Here is a 21966-nt window from a genome sequence, read left to right on the forward strand (position 1 = left end):
GTCCCAGCGTCATGCTGTGGACTTACCGGACGCAGGGGAGGACTTCTGCTCTTGGGAACTAGCTGTGTGCTGCTTTTTTTCCCCTCTACCTTTTCCTCTTGGCAGAAAAGATGAGCCTCCAGCCCTCTTGCTTTTCTGGGGCCGAAAGGACTGTACCTGATAATACAGAGCTTTCTTTTGCTGTGGGGTAGCTTGTGGCAACCAGTTTGATTTCCCAGCAGTAGCTGTGGAAACTAGGTCTGAAAGACCATCCCCAAACAGTTCCACCCCCTTATAGGGCAAAACTTGCATGTGCCGTTTTGAATCGGCATCGCTTTTACATAGCGCTTATTTGTGATGCCAGCCGGCAAATATCCCTCTGTGCATCACGCATGTATAAGACAGCGTCTTTTATATGCTCTATTGTCAGCAAAATATTGTCCCTATCCATAGTATTATCCGACAGGGAATCTGACCACGCAGCTGCCGCACTGCACCTCCATGCCGAGGCAATAGCTGGTCTCAATATAATGCTCGTGTGTGTGTATATAGCTTTAAGGGTAGTTTCCTGCTTTCTATCAGCAGGTTCCTTTAGGGCAGCCGTATCCGGAGACGGTAGTGCCACCTTTTTTAATAAGCGTGTCAGCGCTTTATCTACCCTAGGGGGTATTTCCCAACGTGACCTATCCTCTGGCGGAAAAGGGTACGCTGCTTAGAAATTATCAATTTCTTATCGGGGGAAGTCCACGCTTCCTCTCACACCTCATATTAATTTCTCAGATGCAGGAAAAACTACAGGTAGTTTCTCACCAAACATAATACCCTTTTTTGTGGTACCTGGGGTATTATCAGAAATGTGTAATACATTTTTCATTGCCTCAATCATGTAACGGGTGGACCTATTGGAGGGTACACTAGTCTCATCGTCGTCGACACTGGAGTCGGTATCCGTGTCGACATCTGTGTCTGTCACCTGAGGTAGCGGGTCAAACCTTTTGTGTAAGGAGTTGACACCTTCCATAAGTCCATCCACACAGGTGTCGACCCCGCAGGGGGTGACATCACATTCACAGGCATTTGCTCCGCCTCCACATCATTTTCCTCATCATACATGTCGACACAGCAGTACCGACACACAGCACACACACAGGGAATGCTCTGACAGAGGACAGGACCCCACAAAGCCCTTTGGGGAGACAGAGGGAGAGTATGCCAGCACACACCAGAGCGCTATATATCACAGGGATTTCACCTATAGAGAGTGTTTTCCCTTATAGCTGCATTATTATAATATACTGCGCCTAATTTTTGTGCCCCCCTCTCTTTTTAACCCTTTCTGTAGTGCAGGACTGCAGGGGAGAGCCAGGGAGCGATCCTTCCAGCGGAGCTGTGAGGGAAAATGGCGCCAGTGTGCTGAGGGAGATGGCTCCGCCCCTTTTTCAGCGGGCTTTCTCCCGCTATTTTAATAATTCTGGCAGGGGTTAATATACACCTATATAGCCCCTGGGGCTATATATGGTGTCAGTTTGCCAGCCAAGGTGCTATTTATTGCTGCTCAGGAGAGCCCCTAGTGTGCATCCAGCTCAGCCGGGCACAGAAATCTAACGGAGGCTTGGAGGAGGGTCATAGGGGGAGGAGCCAGTGCACACCAGATAGTCCTAAATCTTTCTTTAGATGTGCCCAGTCTCCTGCGGAGCCGTCTATTCCCCATGGTCCTTACGGAGTTCCCAGCATCCACTAGGACGTCAGAGAAAAGTGATTTTCCCAATAGCTGCTTGTCTGTTTCGATTTGCGCCTAAATTTATGTGCCCCCCCTCTCTTTTTAACCCGTCTTGTACCTGGATACTGCAGGGGAGAGCGTGCTTCTAGCGGAGCTGTGAAGGGAAAAATGCGCTGGTGTGCCGAGGAAGAAGGCCCCGCCCCCTCAGTGGCGGGCTTCTGTCCAGCTTTCAGTGTATAATAATGGCGGGGGTTTTTACATATATACAGTGCTAGACTGTATATATGTATGATTTTGTGCCAAAGGTATCTCAATTGCAGCCCAGCTTCAGTGACCGGAGTGTGTAAGTGTGCTGGGAGCAATGGCGCACAGCTGCGGTGCTGTGCGCTACCTTAATGAAGACAGGAGTCTTCAGCCGCCGATTTTGACGTCTTCCAGCTTCTGTTCTTCTGGCTCTGCAAGGGGGACAGCGGCGCGGCTCCAGGAACGGACGATCGAGGACAGGTGCCTGTGTTCGAACCCTCTGGAGCTAATGGTGTCCAGTAGCCTAAGAAGCACAAGCTAGCTGCAAGCAGGTAGGTTTGCTGCTCTCCCCTTAGTCCCACGTAGCAGTGAGTCTGTTGCCAGCAGAAACTCACTGAAAATAAAAAACCTAAAAATACTTTTTTCTAGTAAGCTCAGGAGAGCCCACTAGGGGTACCCAGCTCTGGCCGGGCACAGGTTCTAACGGAGGTCTGGAGGAGGGGCATAGAGGGAGGAGCCAGTGCACACCAGATAGTACCTAATCTTTTTTTTAGAGTACCCAGTTTCCTGCGGAGCCCGTCTATTCCCCATGGTCCTTACGGAGTTCCCAGCATCCACTAGGACGTCAGAAAAATAAAAAATAAACCTCGACCCTTCATCATTCACTAGCAACCGCACCATCTCTCTTCTCCCATTCGCCTCAAAACTACTTGAACGACTGGTCTACAGCCGTCTCACAAGCTACCTCTTTGACAACTCCATCCTTGATCCACTACAATCTGGCTTTCGCCCACTCCACTCAACTGAGACTGCCCTGGTGAAAGTCACCAATGACCTGCTTTCGGCCAAATCCAGGGGCCACTTCTCTATGCTCATCCTTCTGGACCTCTCTGCCGTCTTTGACACCGTGATTCATCCTCTCCTCCTTCGCACACTCCAAAACGTTGGCTTCTCTAGCACTGTCCTTAACTGGTTTACCTCTTACCTCACTAACTGCTCCTTCTCTGTCTCCGGCGCCACCTCACACCCTTCCATCCTTCCTGTTGGTGTCCCTCAGGGTTCTGTTCTAGGCCCCCTTCTGTTCTCCCTGTACACCTCTTCCCTGGGTGCGCTCATTAACTACTTTGGCCTTCAAACCACCTCTATGCTGCTCTACCTCTCCTGATCTGTCCCAGTGTCCTCTCTCAGGTTTTCAGCTGCCTCTCCGCCATCTCCTCCTGGATGGATGAGCACTCTCTGAAGCTCAACATGGGCAAAACTGAACTCATTGTCATTCCCCCAGCCAGAGTAACACCCCCTACCAATATCTCTATCACTTGACAAAACCATCTCCCCAGTTCCCCAGCTCTGCTGCTTGGGCATCACTCGACTCCTCCCTCTCCTTTGCACCCCACAACAAAGCTCTGGCGCAATCCTGTCTGTTCCAGCTACGCAACATTGCTCGAAATCAGGCCATTTCTCTCCCAGAGCGCAACTAAACTAATCATCCACTCACTGGTCATCTCACGACTCTACTGCAATATTCTCCTCGCTTGCTCCCCTTTAATCTGTCCTCAACTCCACAGCTAGGCTTATCTTCCTCCCCCGCCTGCCACTCCCCTTCCACAAAATCTACACTGGCTCCCATTCCCCTACAGAATCCTCTTCAAACTCCTCACCCTCACCTACAAGGCCATCTCTAATTCCACTGCTCCCTACATCTCCAACCTCCTCTCCCTTCATACTCCCTCCCGCCCCCTATGGTCGGCCAATGCAGTCGCCTCTCCTCTGCTGGGTCACTGCTTCCCATGCTCGAGTTCAGGATTTTGTCTGTGCTGCAACCCTTCAGTGGAACACGCTCCCCCGCTCCATTAAACTCTCCCCGAGCTTCAAACGGCATTAAAAACCCACCTATTCATCAAATCATACCCTTCCGATGCATAACCTAGTCCTGAGGCTGCTCCTCCATCCCCCTGCCTCATGCCTTGAACATCTCTGCTTTGCGTACATACTGCCATCAGGCTACCTCCCGCTTGCTTGCACCTCATGTCATCTGTCTGTCACACCTTCCCACTAGATTGTTAGCTCTTCAGAGCAGTACCCTCTTTCCTCTTGTTGTCAAAGCCCTCTTCAACACATTTCACTCGCAGCTCTCCCCTACTCAGCGACCATCTTTACCAGCTTTTTCTCCTGCTGGTAAAGGCTCATCTCCATCTATGGCTGCCAGCCCCAAGTAGTATGATGATTACTCCCTCACTACTTACATCTTGGCTGTATTATGTTTTGGGAAATGTGGTGCTCTTTGTTACCAGTACTCTATTTTTGTTATTTATTTACTGTAATGCTAAGTTTTGTCTCCATGTACTGTCCTTTCTACGGTGCTGCGAAACACCTGTGGCGCCTTATAAATAAAATGTAATAATAATAATAATAATAATAAAATAAATAAAAAAATACGCCTGTTTGATGAGATTTGAGTACAAACGTTTGTTGAGTAATCTTAAGGTGTGTACACATGGTGCGATATGCACTTAACTTTTCTTACAATTTTGACTATATAATCAAAATTGTAAGGAAAGTTAGTGCATATTGCACCGTGTGTACACAGCTTGCGATGCCGATGCGCGGTCCCGCGTGATCGGCATTGTAAGCAAAAATAGACTGCAAGAAAGTCAATTTTGACTCTCTTGTGTTAAAGATAGTCAAAATTGTCACTTAGCCAAAATCGGTATCGCAAGCACAGTCATCTTTGCTTGCGATACCGACCACAGTCCATGTTGCATAATTGGAATCGGGCATAGCACAAAAATCTCACCATGTGTATGAACCTTTAGTTGGAGAAAAATAAAATATTGTATTAAACAGTTTATATTGTGGTGACATAGTACGTTTCTTACCATGTGGTTAATTCGACCCCATGGTACTGTCAACGTAACTTTTTTTTCATGGTACCAGAGCAGGGTTAATTTGTGTATTTTCTGGCCTTTGCATACCTCCCTGGTGGGTGCTGGGTGAAATGTAGATGCCTGGAAAGCTGATCGCCACTGAACAGAGCTACATTTGAATATCTCAGTTCGGCGCCATCTAGTGTCTGCCGGCGTCTAAAAGATTTTAATTCCGCCCATAAAGTATGCTTCCTTGCACTTCCTCTAGTCCTCTAGACCAGGCTTTTTCAACCAGTGTGACGCGACCAGTTGTAAGGTGTGCCGCGGAGCCAGAGCAGCTTCCTGCACCTTCAGAGTGAACTATTGGCCCGGGCTCTTCTTAGAGGATGTCATGCTCCGGCAGTGACCTATGCCTTGAAGATGCGGCGGTGTGATATCATAGGTCATGGCAGCCTCATCTCACCAACCAGCCCACCCGCATACACATCTTCCAGTTCCTGCCTGCATACACAACTTTCCTTGCCCACCCACATCTGCCCGACTGCCCGCTGCTCAGTAGTCGCAGCACTCCACTATGAACAACCCCCGCCACTGAGAGACAGGGAGAAGGACAGCTGACCGGTAGGGGCTAATATTTGTTATTTTAGTTCTCCTGTGGGGAACAATAGGATTTATGTGGGGAGAAATTTGATTGATTTATGTGTGAGCAACATGATTTGTGGGGAGCAATGTAATTGATTTATGTGGGGAGCAATAGGATTTATGTATTGAGCAACATGATTTATGTGGGGAGCAATGTGATTGGCCTACACAGAAAAAAAACAATATGTGTGGATTTTATATTTTTTTACTGTGAGGGCCAATGTGTGTGTTTTGTTTTGTTATTTTCTGTGGAGAACTTATGGTGTGCCCTGGCAATTTTAGAATATTGTTTGGTGTGCCACGAGTGAAAGAAGAAAAAAAAGAAAAAAAAAAAAAAAAAAAAAAAGGTGAACATCACTGCTCTAGACTATGATTCAATTGTTATTTTTCAGGTGCCATTAATGGGCGCCTGATGAAGCAATTCAATTTGCTGCTTTAATCGGCGCAACTTTTCTGCTCACAGAAACCTAAGGTGGAGAGCGGAAATGTGAGTAAAGTCAACAGCTTGGGCACCCAAAATGCGCCACCCCATAGACATAAGGGCGTGGCCTTGCTAAAATGGGCGTGGCCTTGCAGAAAAAGACTACCTTACACCCCAGTTTTTGACCCTGCAACAATAGACCTCAGCCACCACAGGGAAAAAAATAAGATTTTACTTACCGGTAAATCTATTTCTCGTAGTCCGTAGTGGATGCTGGGGACTCCGTAAGGACCATGGGGATAGACGGGCTCCGCAGGAGACATGGGCACTTTAAGAAAGAATTTAGGTTCTGGTGTGCTCTGGCTCCTCCCTCTATGTCCCTCCTCTAGATCTCAGTTAGAGAAACTGTGCCCAGAAGAGCTGACAGTACAAGTAAAGGATTTTGGTAATCCAGGGCAAGATTCATACCAGCCACACCACTCACACCGTATAACATGAGTTTATAACAACCAGTCAACAGTATGACAACAACAGAGCATCAGGTCCAACCCTGATGCAACCATAACATAACCCTTATTTAAGCAATAACTATATACAAGCATTGCAGAAGAAGTCCGCACTTGGGACGGGCGCCCAGCATCCACTACGGACTACGAGAAATAGATATACCGGTAAGTAAAAACTTATTTTCTCTAACGTCCTAGTGGATGCTGGGGACTCCGTAAGGACCATGGGGATTATACCAAAGCTCCCAAATGGGCGGGAGAGTGCGGATGACTCTGCAGCACCGATTGAGCAAACACAAGGTCCTCCTCAGCCAGGGTATCAAACTTGTAGAACTTTGCAAAAGTGTTTGAACCTGACCAAGTAGCCGCTCGGCAAAGCTGTAATGCCGAGACCCCTCGGGCAGCCGCCCAAGAAGAGCCCACCTTCCTAGTGGAATGGGCCTTAACTGATTTTAGCAGCGGCACTCCAGCCGCAGAATGAGCCTGCTGAATCGTGTTACAGATCCAGCGAGCAATAGTTTGCTTTGAAGCAGGAGCACCAAGCTTGTTGGAAGCATACAGGAGAAACAAAGATTCTGTTTTCCTGACCCTAGCCGTTCTGGCTACATAAACCTTCAAAGCCCTGACCACATCAAGCAACTCGGAATCCTCCAAGTCAGTAGTAGCCACAGGCACCACAATAGGTTGGTTTATATGAAAGGATGAAACCACTTTCGGCAGAAATTATGGACGGGTCCGCAATTCTGCTCTATCCGCATGGAAAACCAGATAGGGGCTTTTATGTGACAAAGCCGCCAACTCTGACACACGCCTAGCCGAAGCCAAGGCTAATAGCATGACCACCTTCCACGTGAGATATTTCAACTCCACCGTTTTGAGTGGTCCAAACCAGTGGGATTTCAGGAAACTCAACACCACGTTAAGATCCCAAGGTGCCACTGGAGGCACAAAAGGGAGCTGAATATGCAGCACTCCCTTTACAAACGTCTGAACTTCAGGTAGAGAAGTCAACTCCTTTTGAAAGAAAATGGATAGGGACGAAATCTGGACCTTAATGGAACCCAATTTTAGGCCCAAATTCACTCCTGACTGTAGGAAGTGAAGGAACGGCCCAGCTGGAATTCCTCTGTAGGGGCACCTTGGGTATGACAGGAAGAGGAGGGAATACATAGACCGACTGGAACACCCACGGTGTCACCACGGCGTCTACAGCTATTGCCTGAGGGTCTCTTGACCTGGCGCAATACCTCTGTAGCTTTTTGTTGAAGCGGGATGCCATCATGTCCACCTGTGGCAGTCCCCACCGACTTGTAATCTGTGCAAAGACTTCTTGATGAAGTCCTCACTCTCCCGGGTGGAGGTCGTGTCTGCTGAGGAAGTCTGCTTCCCAGTTGTCCACTCCCGGGATGAACACTGCTGACAGTGCGCTTATGTGATTCTCCGCCCAGCGAAGAATTCTGGTGGCTTCCGCCATCGCCACTCTGCTCCTTGTGCCGCCTTGTCGGTTTACATGAGCCACTGCGGTGATGTTGTCTGACTGATTCAGAACCGGTTGGTCGCGAAGCAAGTTCTCCGCTTGACGCAGGGCGTTGTATACGGCCCTTAGTTCCAGGATGTTGATGTGAAGGCAAGTCTCTTGACTTGACCACAGACCTTGGAAATCTCTTCCCTGTGTGACTGCTCCCCACCCTCGGAGGCTTGCATCCGTGGTCACCAGGACCCAGTCCTGAATGCCGAATCTGCGGCCCTCTAGAAGGTGAGTGCTCTGCAGCCACCACAGAAGAGACACCCTGGCCCTGGGGGATAGGGTGATTAACCGATGCATCTGAAGATGTGATCCGGACCACTTGTCCAGTAAGTCCCATTGAAAGGTCCTCGCATGGAACCTGCCGAAGGGAATGGCCTCGTATGATGCCACCATCTTTCCCAGGACTCGAGTGCAGTGATGCACTGACATCTGTTTTGGTTTTAATAGGTTCCTAACCAGTGTCATGAGTTCCTGAGCTTTTTTCTGGTCTGTGTCTAGAATCATGCCCAGGAAAGGCAGCCGAGTCGTAGGAACCAACTGTGACTTTGGAATATTTAGAATCCAGCCGTGTTGCCGTAACACTTCCAGAGAAAGTGATACGCTGTTCAGCAACTGCTCTCTTGATCTCGCCTTTATGAGGAGATCGTCCAAGTATGGGATAATTGTGACCCCTTGCTTCCTCAGGAGTACCATCATTTCCGCCATTACCTTGGTGAAGATTCTCGGGGCCGTGGAGAGACCAAACGGCAACGTCTGAAATTGGTAATGACAATCCTGTACCACAATTCTGAGGTACGCCTGATGAGGTGGATAAATGGGGACGTGAAGGTATGCATCCTTTATGTCCAGAGACACCATAAAATCCCCCCCTTCCAGGCTTGCGATGACCGCTCTCAGCGATTCCATCTTGAACTTGAACCTTTTCAGGTATATGTTCAGGGATTTTAAATTCAATATGGGTCTGACCGAACCGTCCGGTTTCGGGACTACAAACATGGTCGAATAATAACCCCTTCCCTATTGAAGGAGGGGAACCTTGACCACCACCTGTTGAAGATACAATTTGTGAATTGCAGTTAACACTATTTCCCTCTCGTGGGGGGAAGCTGGTCGGGCCAATTTGAGGTATCGGTGAGGGGGCATCTCTTCGACTTCCAGCTTGTATCCCTGAGACACAATTTTTTTTGCCCAGGGATCCACCTGGGAGTGAACCCATTTGTGGCTGAAATTTCGAAGACGTGCACCCACCAGGCCTAGTTCCGCCTGTGGAGCCCCAGCGACCTGCGGTGGATTTTGTAGAGGCCGGGGAGGACTTCTGTTCCTGGGAACTAGCTGTGTTGTGCAGCTTCTTTCCTCTGCCCCTGCCTCTGGCAAGAAAGGACACACCTCGGACTTTCTTGCTTTGTGATCGAAAGGACTGCATTTGATAATGTTGTGCTTTCTTAGGCTGTGCGGGAATATAAGGCAAAAGATCAGAATTACCAGCTATAGCTGTGGAGACCAGGTCCGAGAGCCCTTTTCCACACAATTCCTCAGCCTTGTAAGGTAAACCTTCCATATGCCTCTTTTAGTCGGCATCACCTGTGCATGTTCCACAGGATACGTCTAGCAGAAATCGACATAGCGTTGACTCTAGAACCCAGTAGACTAATGTCTCTTTGGGCATGAGATATATATATATATATAGATATATATATATATATATATATATATATATATATACACACATATATATATATATATATATATATATATACATACATACACACACACACACACACACATACTAGGGTCTCAATGTCCACGCTGCAGCGCTATAACCCCATGCCGACACAATCGCCGTTCTGAGTAGTGTACCAGCATGTGTGTAAATGGACTTCAAAGTACTTTTACTGCATGCTATCTGCAGGATCCCTGAGGATAGCTGTTAAGTCAGCGCTACCTTTTGGGTACACGTGACAAGCTTTGTCCACCCTAGGGGAAGATTCCCCTCGTATCCTGGCCCTAGTAGGGAAAGGATACTCCCTGAGAATTCTTTGTGGGAAGCTGCAGCTTCTTGTCTGGAGATTCCCGCTCTCTTTCTTCATGCGAGGAGGGAAATTTACCTCAGCTTTCTTCCCCTTAAACATATGTACCCTTGTGTCAGGGACAGATGAGTCATCCGTGATATGCAAAACATCTTTCATTACAATAATCATATATTGAATACTTTCCTGCCATTTTGGCTGTAACTTTGCATTATCGTAGTCGACACTGGAGTCAGACTCCGTGTCGATATCAGTGTCTATTATTCTGGATAGTGAGCGTTGTGAGACTCTGAATGTCTCTGCGACATAGGGACAGACATGGGTAGATTCCCTGTCTGTTCTCTAATCTTTTGTGCAATAAATTTACCTCAGCACTTAATTTCACATATCCAATCAGGTGTCTGCTTTGTCGACGGAGACACCACACACACATTTGCTCCATCACCTCCTTAGGAGAGCCTTTTACCTCAGACATGTCGACACACACGTACCCACACACTCAGGGAATGCTCATCTGAAGATAATTCCCCCACAAGGCCCTTTGGAGAGACAGAGAGTATGCCAGCACACACCCCAGCGCTATATGACCCAGGAAAAAACACAGCAATTTAATGTTTACCCAGTAGCGCTGATATTATCTGCGCCGAATTATGTGCCCCCCCCCCCCTCTTCTTTAAAACCCTCTCTTCTACCGTGGTATAAGCAGGGGAGAGACCGGGGAGCTTCCACTCAGCGGTGCTGTGGAGAAAAAACATGGCGCTGGTGAGTGCTGAGGAAGAAGCCCTGCCCCCGACGGCGGGCTTCTGTCCCGCTTAAATATACATTTTCTTGGCGGGGGCTCATACATATATACAGTGCCCAACTGTATATATGTTTACTTTTGCCAAAAAGAGGTCCAAATGCTGCCCAGGGCGCCCCCCCCTGCGCCCTGCACCCTTACAGTGACCAGAGTATGTGAGGTGTGTGGGAGCAATGGCGCACAGCTGCAGTGCTGTGCGTTACCTCAGTGAATAACGGAGTCTTCTGCCGCCGATTTCGAAGTCTTCTTGCTTCTCATACTCACCCGGCTTCTGTCTTCCGGCTCTGCGAGGGGGACGGCGGCGCGGCTCTGGGATCGGACGGCGAGGGCGAGATCCTGCGTACGATCCCTCTGGAGCTAATGGTGTCCAGTAGCCGAAGAAGCAGGACCTAGCTTCAGAGAGTAGGGCTGCTTCTCTCCCCTCAGTCCCACGATGCAGGGAGTCTGTTGCCAGCAGAGCTCCCTGAAAATAAAAAACCTAACAAAATACTTTCTCTCAGCAAACTCAGGAGAGCTCAATGAAAAGAACCCAGCTCGCTCTGGGCACAGTATCAAACTGAGGTATGGAGGAGGGGCATAGAGGGAGGAGCCAGAGCACACCATAACGTAAATTCTTTCTTAAAGAGCCCGTCTATCCCCATGGTCCTTACGGAGTCCCCAGCATCCACTAGGACGTTAGAGAAATAAAAATATTTCACCATATTAAGCCCCATACAGTAATGCCCCTTGCACCATATTATGCCATACACCGCAATGTCCGTGATACATTATGCCCTACAGTAAAGCTTCTAATTACTTTTAAATTAACTGCTCGTTGCCAGGGGTTTCACGCGCACGGTGTCACGCCCCGCTGCCAGGGGTTTCACGCGCTCGGTGTCACGCCCCGTTGCCAGGCGTTTCACGCCCGTTGCCCAGGGTAATGCTTGTTGCAAAGGGAGGTGTATAAAGTTTATTCGGTAGCAGCCACTAGCCCGCCAGCACTTAATCTCCCGCACCACCTCCTCCCAAATGGTCACATATGCAGAAGTAAAACAGGTGTTTGAAAGGGATGCGGTTATGTGAACTCCACTTGGGATCCCGGCGGTCACCATGCCGAAATCCTCAGCGATCACAATGCCGCAGACGGAATGTTGGCACACAGGGACAATTCCCACTTGTGGGTGTCCATGACACCCATAGAGTGGGAATAGAACTTGTGGCTAGCGCAGCGAGCCCGCAAGTGGCTCTGTTGTGCTCGCCCGCCTTCCCCCGCCAGCTGCCGGGATACCGTGGTCAGTATGCTGACCGCCAGGATCCCATCCGCTGGCATCTCGTTACAAACCCGTTTGCACTTACATTCATTATCCAGTGGATATGGTTTTATACATCAGTGTTTTTATCCACAATGCATGGCAAGAAAAAACAACCCCTCACACACTGTACAAATGAGTCTGGTTCACGGAGAATACAAAATCACATGTTTTGGAATTTATGTGTCTAATCTACTTTTAGACAAAGGGTAACTTGACAATTTCAAGCTACATTAACACAAGTCATGAGTAATATATAACAAAAACAAATCTTAAAAAGCAAAAAGGACTCAAGCACGGTTATCTGCAAAAATGACCCTTGAAATCAAACAATTGCATATTTTCCTCTACACTGTTCATTAATAGATTAATATCTTTCAGCAAATACAAATTATTGTGTGCACATTCCAAGCAGGAGAAAATGGTTTCTTACAATATTAGCAACAGGTAAGAGGCCTAATCAGGTAGTAGTTTAGCTGAGATAAACAACCCTACAATCTTCACACATGAACCTTGAAACGAGTAATTGTGGAGACATCTCTTGCAGCCCTAGATGCATAGGCAGTGTTACAGATGTCCTGTTATTGTCTTTAATCACTTAACTAGCAAATATTCCCCCCCCCCCCCCCCAAAAAAAAAAAAAAAGCTCAGAAAGTGTGTGTTCTGGGTGAATTAGGTGAAGAACATGTATTTAAAGTTATCCGAAACAATTTAATTAGGAATGGAAAAAAAAAGGGGACTTTCATATTTGAAAAACATGGGTTTCTTTCAAACAACGTATCACCACCATTGGAAACCTTAGAGAGACTTTGGTGTCCAGGTATACACTGTAGGTGTGTGGGGGCGGGGAAGCTGATTTACATTTCCCAGGTAGCTGCCGGGCTGGGGGTCGGGGGTCCTGCTGTGCCGACCAATCACCAGCGATCGGCAGTACAGCAGACACTGGAAGGGTGCAGGGAGGCAGAGAGGCCAGAGGTCCCTCTGTGATTGGCAGCTGCTAGAATATTATCTTCCAGCAGCCGGCCACTCTGTAACAGACTGGTCACATTGTTTGCAACCCGAACAGATAACACACTGCCTGCTGTGGACATAAATGATGCAACCACACCAGACAAGTGGTTAAGCTGGCTGGCATGGTCACATCACCGAATGCAGATGCCAGCACAATTGAATAGCTCCGTTTGGGTGCTATCTATTTGGCTGTGGGCTGAAAATAATTTAAATTCCAACCATACAGTTCGTATATAGGGGGTAATTCCAAGTTGATCGCAGCAGGAAATTTTTTAGCAGTTGGCCAAAACCATGTGCACTGCAGGGGGGGCAGATATAACATTTGCAGAGAGAGTTAGATTTGGGGAGGCTATTTTGTTTCTGTGCAGCGTAAATACTGGCTGCTTTATTTTTACACTGCAATTTAGATTGCAGAATGAACTCACCACACCCAAATCTAACTCTCTCTGCACATGTTACATCTGCCTCCCCTGCAGTGCACATGGTTTTGCCCAACTGCTAAAAAATTTCCTGCTGCGATCAACTTGGAATTACCCCCATAGTGGAGAATTCAATTAGCCGCAGTAAATTGCCACAGCTAATTGATCCTTAGGGGGTAATCAAGGGACGCAGATAATCGGCATTATCAGGGATTTTGTTTCACCTCCCTGATAAGTGCTGTTTTTTGTGGCCACGATCACGAAAAACACATGATGCCGGGAACTACACCCGGTGTGCTTTTGCAGGGGGAAAAAATAAAAAATAAGATTTTAAACCTACCGGTAAATCTTTTTCTCCTAGTCCGTAGAGAATGCTGGGGACTCCGTAAGGACCATGGGGTATAGACGGGCTCCGCAGGAGACATGGGCACCTATAAAGAACTTTTAGTATGGGTGTGCACTGGCTCCTCCCTCTATGCCCCTCCTCCAGACCTCAGTTAGAGAACTGTGCCCAGAGGAGATGGACAATATGAGGAAAGGATTTTGTTAACCTAAGGGCAAGATTCATACCAGCCCACACCAATCATACCATATAACCTGGAGTACACATAACCAGTTAACAGTATGAACAAAAACCAGTATCAGTTAAAGACCGATTCAAACTGTAACATAGCCCTTATGTAAGCAACAACTCTATACAAGTCTTGCAGAGGTAATCCGCACTGCTCTACGGACTAGGAGAAAAAGATTTACCGGTAGGTTTAAAATCTTATTTTCTCTTACGTCCTAGAGGATGCTGGGGACTCCGTAAGGACCATGGGGTTTATGCCAAAGCTCCAAAACGGGCAGGAGTGCGGATGACTGCAGCACCGATTGAGCAAATATGAGGTCCTCATCAGCCAGGGTATCAAACTTGCAGAATTTAGCAAAAGTGTTTGAACCCGACCAAGTCGCCGGTCGGCAAAGCTGTAATGCCGAGACGCCTCGGGCAGCCGCCCAAGAAGAGCCCACCTTCCTAGTGGAATGGGCCTTTACCGAATTAGGTAACGGCAATCCAGCCGTAGAATGAGCCTGCTGAATCGTGTTACAGATCCAGCGAGCAATAGTCTGCTTAGAAGCAGGAGCGCCAACCTTGCTGGCTGCATACAGGACAAGCAGAGCCTCTGATTTCCTAACCCTAGCTGTTCTGGCTACATAAATTTTCAAAGCCCTGACCACATCAAGGGACTCGGAATCCACCAGGTCCCTTGTAGCCACAGGCACCACAATAGGTTGGTTCATATGAAGAGGAAACCACCTTAGGCAAAAATTGAGGACGAGTCCACAACTCCGCTCTATCCTCATGGAAAATCAGATAGGGGCTTTTGTGAGACAGAGCCGCCAACTCAGACACTCGCCTTGCAGATGCCAAGGCCAATAACATAACCACTTTCCAAGTGAGAGACTTTAATTCCACGGTTTGAAGAGGCTCAAACCAGTGAGACTTAAGGAACTGTAACACCACGTTAAGGTCCCATGGTGCCACTGGGGGCACAAAAGGAGGCTGGTTATGCAGCACTCCCTTCACAAAAGTCTGGACTTCTGGGAGAGAAGCCAATTCCATCTGAAAGAAAATGGACAGGGCCGAAATCTGTACCTTAATGGAGCCTAATTTTAGGCCCAAATTCACTCCAGTCTGTAGAAAGTGGAGAAAACGTCCCAGATGGAATTCTTCGTCTCACACCAAGACACATACTTCCTCCAGATACGGTGATAATGTTTCGCTGTCACCTCCTTCCTAGCCTTTATCAGAGTAGGAATGACCTCATCCGGAATGCCCTTTCCAGCTAGGATCCGGCATTCAACCCCCATGCCGTCAAACGCAGCAGCGGTAAGTCTTGGAACAGAAAGGGCCCCTGTTGCAACAGGTCCTCTCTGAGAGGAAGAGGCCACGGATCTTCTGTGAGCATATCCTGCAGATCCGGATACCAGGCCCTTCAAGGCCAATCTGGAACAATGAGAATTGTCTGTACTCCTTTTCGTCTGATGATTCTCAATATTTTTGAGATGAGAGGAAGAGGAGGGAACACATAGACCGACTGAAACACCCACGGTGTCACCAGGGCGTCCACAGCTACCGCCTGAGGATCCCTTGACCTTGCACAATACCTCGGAAGCTTCTTGTTGAGGCGTGACGCCATCATGTCTATTTCAGGCAGTCCCCACTGACTTGCAATCTCTGTAAAGACTTCTGATGAAGTCCCCACTCTCCTGGATGGAGATCGTGTCCGCTGAGGAAGTCTGCTTCCCAGTTGTCCACTCCCGGAATGAAGACTGCTGTCAGAGCACTTACATGATTTTCCACACAACGAAGAATTCTGGTGGCTTTTGTCATTGCCACTCTGCTCTTTGTTCCGCCTTGGCGGTTTACATGAGCCACTGCTGTGACGTTGTCTGACTGAATCAGAACCGGTAGGTCGCGAAGAACATTCTCCGCTTGACGCAGGCCGTTGTATATGGCCCTCAATTCCAGTACGTTGATGTGTAGACAAGCCTCCTGGCTTGACCACAGTCCCTGGAAGTTTCTTCCCTGTGTGACTGCTCCCCATCCTCGGAGGCTCGCGTCAGTGGTCACCAGAACCCAGTCTTGAATGCCGAACTTGCGACCCTCTAGAAGGTGAGCACTCTGCAGTCACCACAAGAGAGATACCCTGGCCCCGGGGGACAGGCTGACCATCTGATGAATATGTAGATGTGACCCGGACCACTTGTCCAGAAGGTCCCACTGAAAGGTCCTCGCATGGAACATGCCGTAGGGAATGGCCTCGTAAGACGCCACCATCTTTCCCAAAACTTGAGTGCATTGATAGACCGACACCCTTTTTGGCTTTAACAGGTCCCTGAACAAGTTCTGGAGTTCCTGGGCCTTTTCCAACGGGAGAAAACCCCTTTTTTGTTCCGTGTCCAGAATCATGCCTAAGAAAGGCAATCGGGTCGTTGGAACCAACTGCGACTTTGGTAGATTGAGAATCCAGCCGTGCTGCTGCATCACCCTCAGGGAGAGTGATACGCTTTTCTGCAACTGTTCCTTTGATCTCGCTTTTATCAGGAGATCGTCCAAGTACGGGATAATTGTGACTCCTTGCCTGCGTAGGAGCACCATCATTTCGGCCATTACCTTGGTGAACACCCTCGGGGCCGTGGAAAGCCCAAACGGCAACGTCTGAAACTGGTAATGACAGTCCTGTACAGCGAATCTCAGGTATGCCTGATGAGGAGGATATATGGGGACGTGAAGGTATGCATCCTTTATGTCTAGTGACACCATAAAATCCCCCCCTATCCAGGCTGGAGATGACTGCCCTGAGCGATTCCATCTTGAACTTGAACCTTTTTAAGAACAGGTTCAGGGATTTAGAATGGGTCTGACCGAGCCATCCGGTTTCGGGACCACAAATAGGGTTGAATAGTACCCTTTCCCCTGTTGTGTTAGGGGAACCTTGATAATCACCTGCTGTTGACACAGCTTTTGAATTGCAGCTAAAATTATCTCCCTCTCTGGGGGAGAAGCTGGTAAAGCCGATTTGAAGAATCGACGAGGAGGCACGTCTTCGAATTCCAGCTTGTAGCCCTGGGATACAATTTCCATCGCCCAAGGATCCACGTCCGACTGAACCCAGACGTGGCTGAAGTCTCGAAGACATGCCCCCACCGGTGCGGCCTCCCTCAGTGGAGCCCCAGCGTCATGCGGTGGATTTAGTAGAAGCAGGGGAGGACTTCTGTTCCTGGGAACTGGCTGTAGCAGGCATTCTTTTCCCTCTACCCTTACCTCTGGCGAGGAAGGAAGAGCCCCGACCTCTTCTGGACTTATGCGACCGAAAGGACTGCATCCGATATTGAGGTGTTTTCTTTTGTTGTGGGGGAACATAAGGCAAAAAGGTAGATTTACCCGCGGTAGCTGTGGAAACCAGGTCCGCGAGACCTTCCCCAAATAGAACCTCACCCTTGTAAGGTAAAACTTTCATATGCCTCTTTGAGTCAGCATCACCCGTCCATTGGCGGGTCCACAGTGCTTGCCTAGCCGAGACCGCCATGCGTTGGCCCTTGAACCTAGTAGTCCGACGTCTCTCTGAGCGTCTCTCATATATAAGACTGCGTCTTTGATGTGACCCAAGGTCAACAAAATGGTATCCTTAACTAGGGTATCAATATCAGCTGACAAGGTATCTGTCCAAGCTGCTACCGCGCTACAAACCCAAGCCGATGCTATTGCCGGTCTGAGTAAGGCACCAGTATGTGTATAAATTGATTTTAAAGTCGTTTCCTGTCTGCGACCAGCAGGATCTTTGAGAGCTGCAGTGTCTGGGGACATCAGCACCACCTTTTTGGATAAGCGCGTCAAAGCTTTGTCCACCCTGGGCGAGGATTCCCACCGTACCCTGTCCTGTGCCGGGAAAGGATATGCCATAAGAACTCTTTTGGGAATCTGCAGTTTTTTGTCTGGAGTTTCCCAAGCTTTTTCAAATAGCGCGTTCAGCTCATGAGATGGGGGAAATGTTACCTCAGGTTTCTTTTCCTTAAACATGTGTATCCTCGTGTCAGGGACAGAGGGGTCATGTGATATGCAAAACATCTTTTATTGCAATAATCATATAATGAATACTTTTGGCCACCCTTGGATGTAGCCTTGCTTCATCGTAGTCGACACTGGAGTCAGAATCCGTGTCGGTATCAGTGTCTGCTATTTGGGATAGGGGACGTTTTTGAGACCCTGAAGGGCCCTGTGACACCGTCAAAGCCATTGATTGGCTCCCCGTATTATCCCATGACTCTTCTTTGTCCAATCTCTTATGTAACAAGGTCACATTTGCATTTAAAACATTCCACATGCCCAACCAATCAGGTGTCGGCGACGGAGACACCACAATCATCTGCTCCACCTCCTCTCTCCTTCCGCCTCAGACATGCCGACACAGGTGTACCGACACCCCACACACACACAGGGTGTGTGTGTGTGTGTGTGTGTGTGTGTGTGTGTGTGTGTGTGTGTTATATATATATATATATATATATATATCCATATCCATCAATTTTCTGGATGTTTGCATCACGATTGATGAAGGGATGGTCAACACATCACTGTTTGTGAAACCCACAGACAGAAATAATGTGTTGCGATATGATAGTTCCCACCCCAAATCCACGATCCGCAGTTTACCGTTCTCACAGTATTTGAGAGTGTGCCGCATTACTACTAAGCCACAGGAGATGGAACAAGCCTTACAGAACATGTCTCTAAGATTTTTAGATAGAGGCTATCCAATTAAACTGTTGAAGACAGCACGAAAGAGGGCCTTGAGTCTCACAAGAGAACAACTACTAGAACAAAAAACCCCTAAACAGCTACAGGGTCGATTTCCTTGGGTAACCCGCTTTAACTCTAGTAGTCACCATTTGACTAAAAGGACCAAACAAATCTGGCCCATTGTGGCTACTGATAAAGGGTTAGGTGAGGTGTTCCAATCTAAACTATTACCCAGCTATTCTAGAAATAGCAGTATACGGGATATTGTCATGAAGACCGACATTTCTCAATTTAATTTGGTTAAGGAACACTTCCTTAGCAGAAAAGCGGGTTGTTACCGGTGTAGTGGATGCACAACGTGCAGTTATACGACACCGGGAACTAAATTTTTGCACCCACATACTGGGAAATCATATAACATCAAACAGTGTTTATCTTGCGAATCGAAGTTTGTGGTCTATTTAATCACATGCCCATGCGGTTTATCATATGTGGGCAAGACGGATTGCGCCTTTAAGATCAAGATGGCACAACATAGGTATGCCATCCGTGAAGCTATAAAAGCAGGTGATAGCGAACAACCAGTTGCCCGTCATTTTGCTAAAAAACAACATAATATGGCCACACTTCGATATAAAATAATTGACCAGGTCCCTAAATCTTTAAGGGGTGGAGATAGATCCAGAAAATTATTACAACTGGAGTCCCGTTGGATTCATACATTAAATACTCTTGCGCCCAAGGGGCTCAATGAAGCCCTTAATTTAAGATGCTTTTTATGAGAAGTTTGGCAAGTAAGTAGGTATCCCTGGGTTTTATCATAAAGGTGATGTAACAATTATATGCATTGGTAATAATTAATCCTGTTCCCAATTAAAATAGTTTGGTAGCTTGATGGATATATTTTATTATGTCACCCTTGTTCACCTTTGCCCTCTGTCACCGTGTTCAGCTAGGGAGAGTCCGGGGAGCCAGCTTCTGCAGTGTGCTGTGGAAAAAATGGCACTGGTTAGTGCTGTGAGATCAAGCTCCACCCCCTCAGCGGCAGGCTTCGGTCCCGCTCAAATTTATTTATACAGGCGGGGGATTATAAAATATACTGCCTCCGCAGCCTATATATTCATATGAGCCAGTCCTAGGGGTTTATTGCTGCCCAGGGTGCTCCTCCTGCGCCCTGCACCCATCCGTGCCTGCAGTGTGTGTAGTGTGTGGGAGCAATGGCGTTAACTCAGTGAAGATCTGAAGTCTTCTGCCGCCTTTGAAGTCTTCTTTCTTCTTATACTCACCCGGCTTCTATCTTCCGGCTCTGCGAGGAGGACGGCGGCGCGGCTCCGGGACGAACGGCGAGGGCGAGACCTGCGTTCCGACTCCCTCTGGAGCTAATGGTTTCCAGTAGCCTAAGAAGCAGAGCCTATCCTTTAAATAGGTCTGCTTCTATCTCCTCAGTCCCACGATGCAGGGAGCCTGTTGCCAGCAGTGCTCCCTGAAAATAAAAAACCTAACAAAATTCTTTTTCAGAGAAACTCAGGAGAGCTCCACTGCAATGCACCCAGTCTCCTGTGGGCACAGGATCTAACCGAGGTCTGGAGGAGGGGCATAGAGGGAGGAGCCAGTGCACACCCATTCTAAAGTTCTTTATAGTGCCCATGTCTCCTGCGGAGCCCGTCTATACCCCATGGTACTTACGGAGTCCCCAGCATCCTCTAGGACGTAAGAGAAAAAAGGTAAATTTCCCGCCGTGTGTGTGTGTGTGTGTGTGTGTGTTCAGACATCCATAATCATGCTATTCACTGTCTATCTGAAATAGCATTCTCTGTATAACTAGTTTGCTTTCAGTGCCCTCTATTCTCTTCCACGTATCTGAAAAGACACTGGGCCCAATTCAAAGATTGATGGAATGCCGTCACAGCTGCAACTTACTATGCAGTGGCTGTGCAAAAACATGCAAATGTTGCCCACATCTCAGGTCCACTGCTTGTATATGAAAACATTCGACGTACATTGGGATAACTGACCTGAGTAACCCTACAGTTGTGCAGCACTGCCGTAAGAAGAGACATTTTAACAGTGTACAGGATCACAGTCGCAAGCCCCCGTTCCAGCGCCTATGCCTACAACAGCGACACTGGGAGGTGAAATACTTTTAACTGTTTGTTTGTCTGTGTGTCACCTAAAAGGAGAAAGAAGACAGTTTTAAGCTGGGTACACACTAGACCAGGCCTGTCCAACCTGCGGCCCTCCAGCTGTTCTGAAACTACAATTCCCAGCATGCCCTGCCACAGTTTTGCTGTCAGGAAATGCTAAAACTGTGGCAGGGCATGCTGGGATGTGTAGTTTCACAACAGCTGGAGGGCCGCAGGTTGGACAGGCCTGCACTAGACAATAGTGTGTATCCAGTCAGATTGTGTGCAGTGGGTCCCCGGCAGAATCAACAAGTGCATACACACTTGCCAATGCCACGAACGATGAGCGACAGAGGGGGCCCTTGCTGGCGGTATTACCCGTTGCACATCCGGCGTCGCTGACAACACGCATCGTCAGCAACATACTGCATACACACAGGACGATATCACAAAATACTACCCATGCTAAATGTATTACATGGCCAGGAGTGTATGCAGGAGTAGGTTAGTGTTCATGCCAGATGAGAACAGGGCAGGGCGCTTCAGAATGGAGAGGGCATCGATGCTTGCGCTTTTGGCGCGCAGGCTTCCAAAAAGGGGGCACGGTTGACCAATGAGGGAGCGTTGTTTCGCAACACGCCACCCCCTTCAGTCACTCTAGGGGTCATGACCAGCACTTACAGTCATGCTGGGCTGCCCCCTAGCTCTCATTTATTCACCCAGCGGTGATCAGTAACTGCAAGTTCTCTCACCCGCGGGACACTGCGGCTCGCAGGTGAGGACAGCACAGGACAAGATAAAACAGCTTAGCATGGACACTAGCAGGTAACTATGCACTGTTTTCATACCTACTAACCCTAGATGCATTGGGAACATTAATCAAGAATGACATTTATACCACTAACATAAGTGACTGCTACTCGGACTCACATCTTACTGTGCTTGGTTGCCAATTAGCCTACTAAGAAGTGCACTTTTAACATTGTTTTTAGTTTATTATTTTTTTATGTACTTGCCAGTGCATAGGTATTACTGCTATTTCCATTTTATTCTATATTAAATACCTCCTGACCAGGGCTATTATTTTGAGATTGGAGATAGCACTAGGCCA

At 48.1% G+C, this 21966-nt stretch overlaps 1 protein-coding gene across 7 annotated transcripts in view; it reads right to left on the bottom strand.

Annotated features, from left to right (window-relative positions):
• Nucleotides 1-21966, bottom strand: part of ZDHHC14 (zinc finger DHHC-type palmitoyltransferase 14) — a 336275-nt gene that overhangs the window by 307827 nt on the left and 6482 nt on the right. Inside the window, exon 2 of one of the 7 annotated variants that reach the window (XM_063917665.1) lies at nucleotides 20748-20902. The exons of the other annotated variants lie outside the window; for them this stretch is intronic. The gene's annotated coding sequence lies outside the window, so the exon portion shown is untranslated. The remainder of the gene's footprint in view (nucleotides 1-20747; nucleotides 20903-21966) is intronic. 7 annotated transcript variants of the gene reach the window in all.

Source organism: Pseudophryne corroboree, chromosome 4 (genome assembly GCF_028390025.1).
Source record: "Pseudophryne corroboree isolate aPseCor3 chromosome 4, aPseCor3.hap2, whole genome shotgun sequence".
Classification (NCBI taxonomy): domain Eukaryota; kingdom Metazoa; phylum Chordata; class Amphibia; order Anura; family Myobatrachidae; genus Pseudophryne; species Pseudophryne corroboree.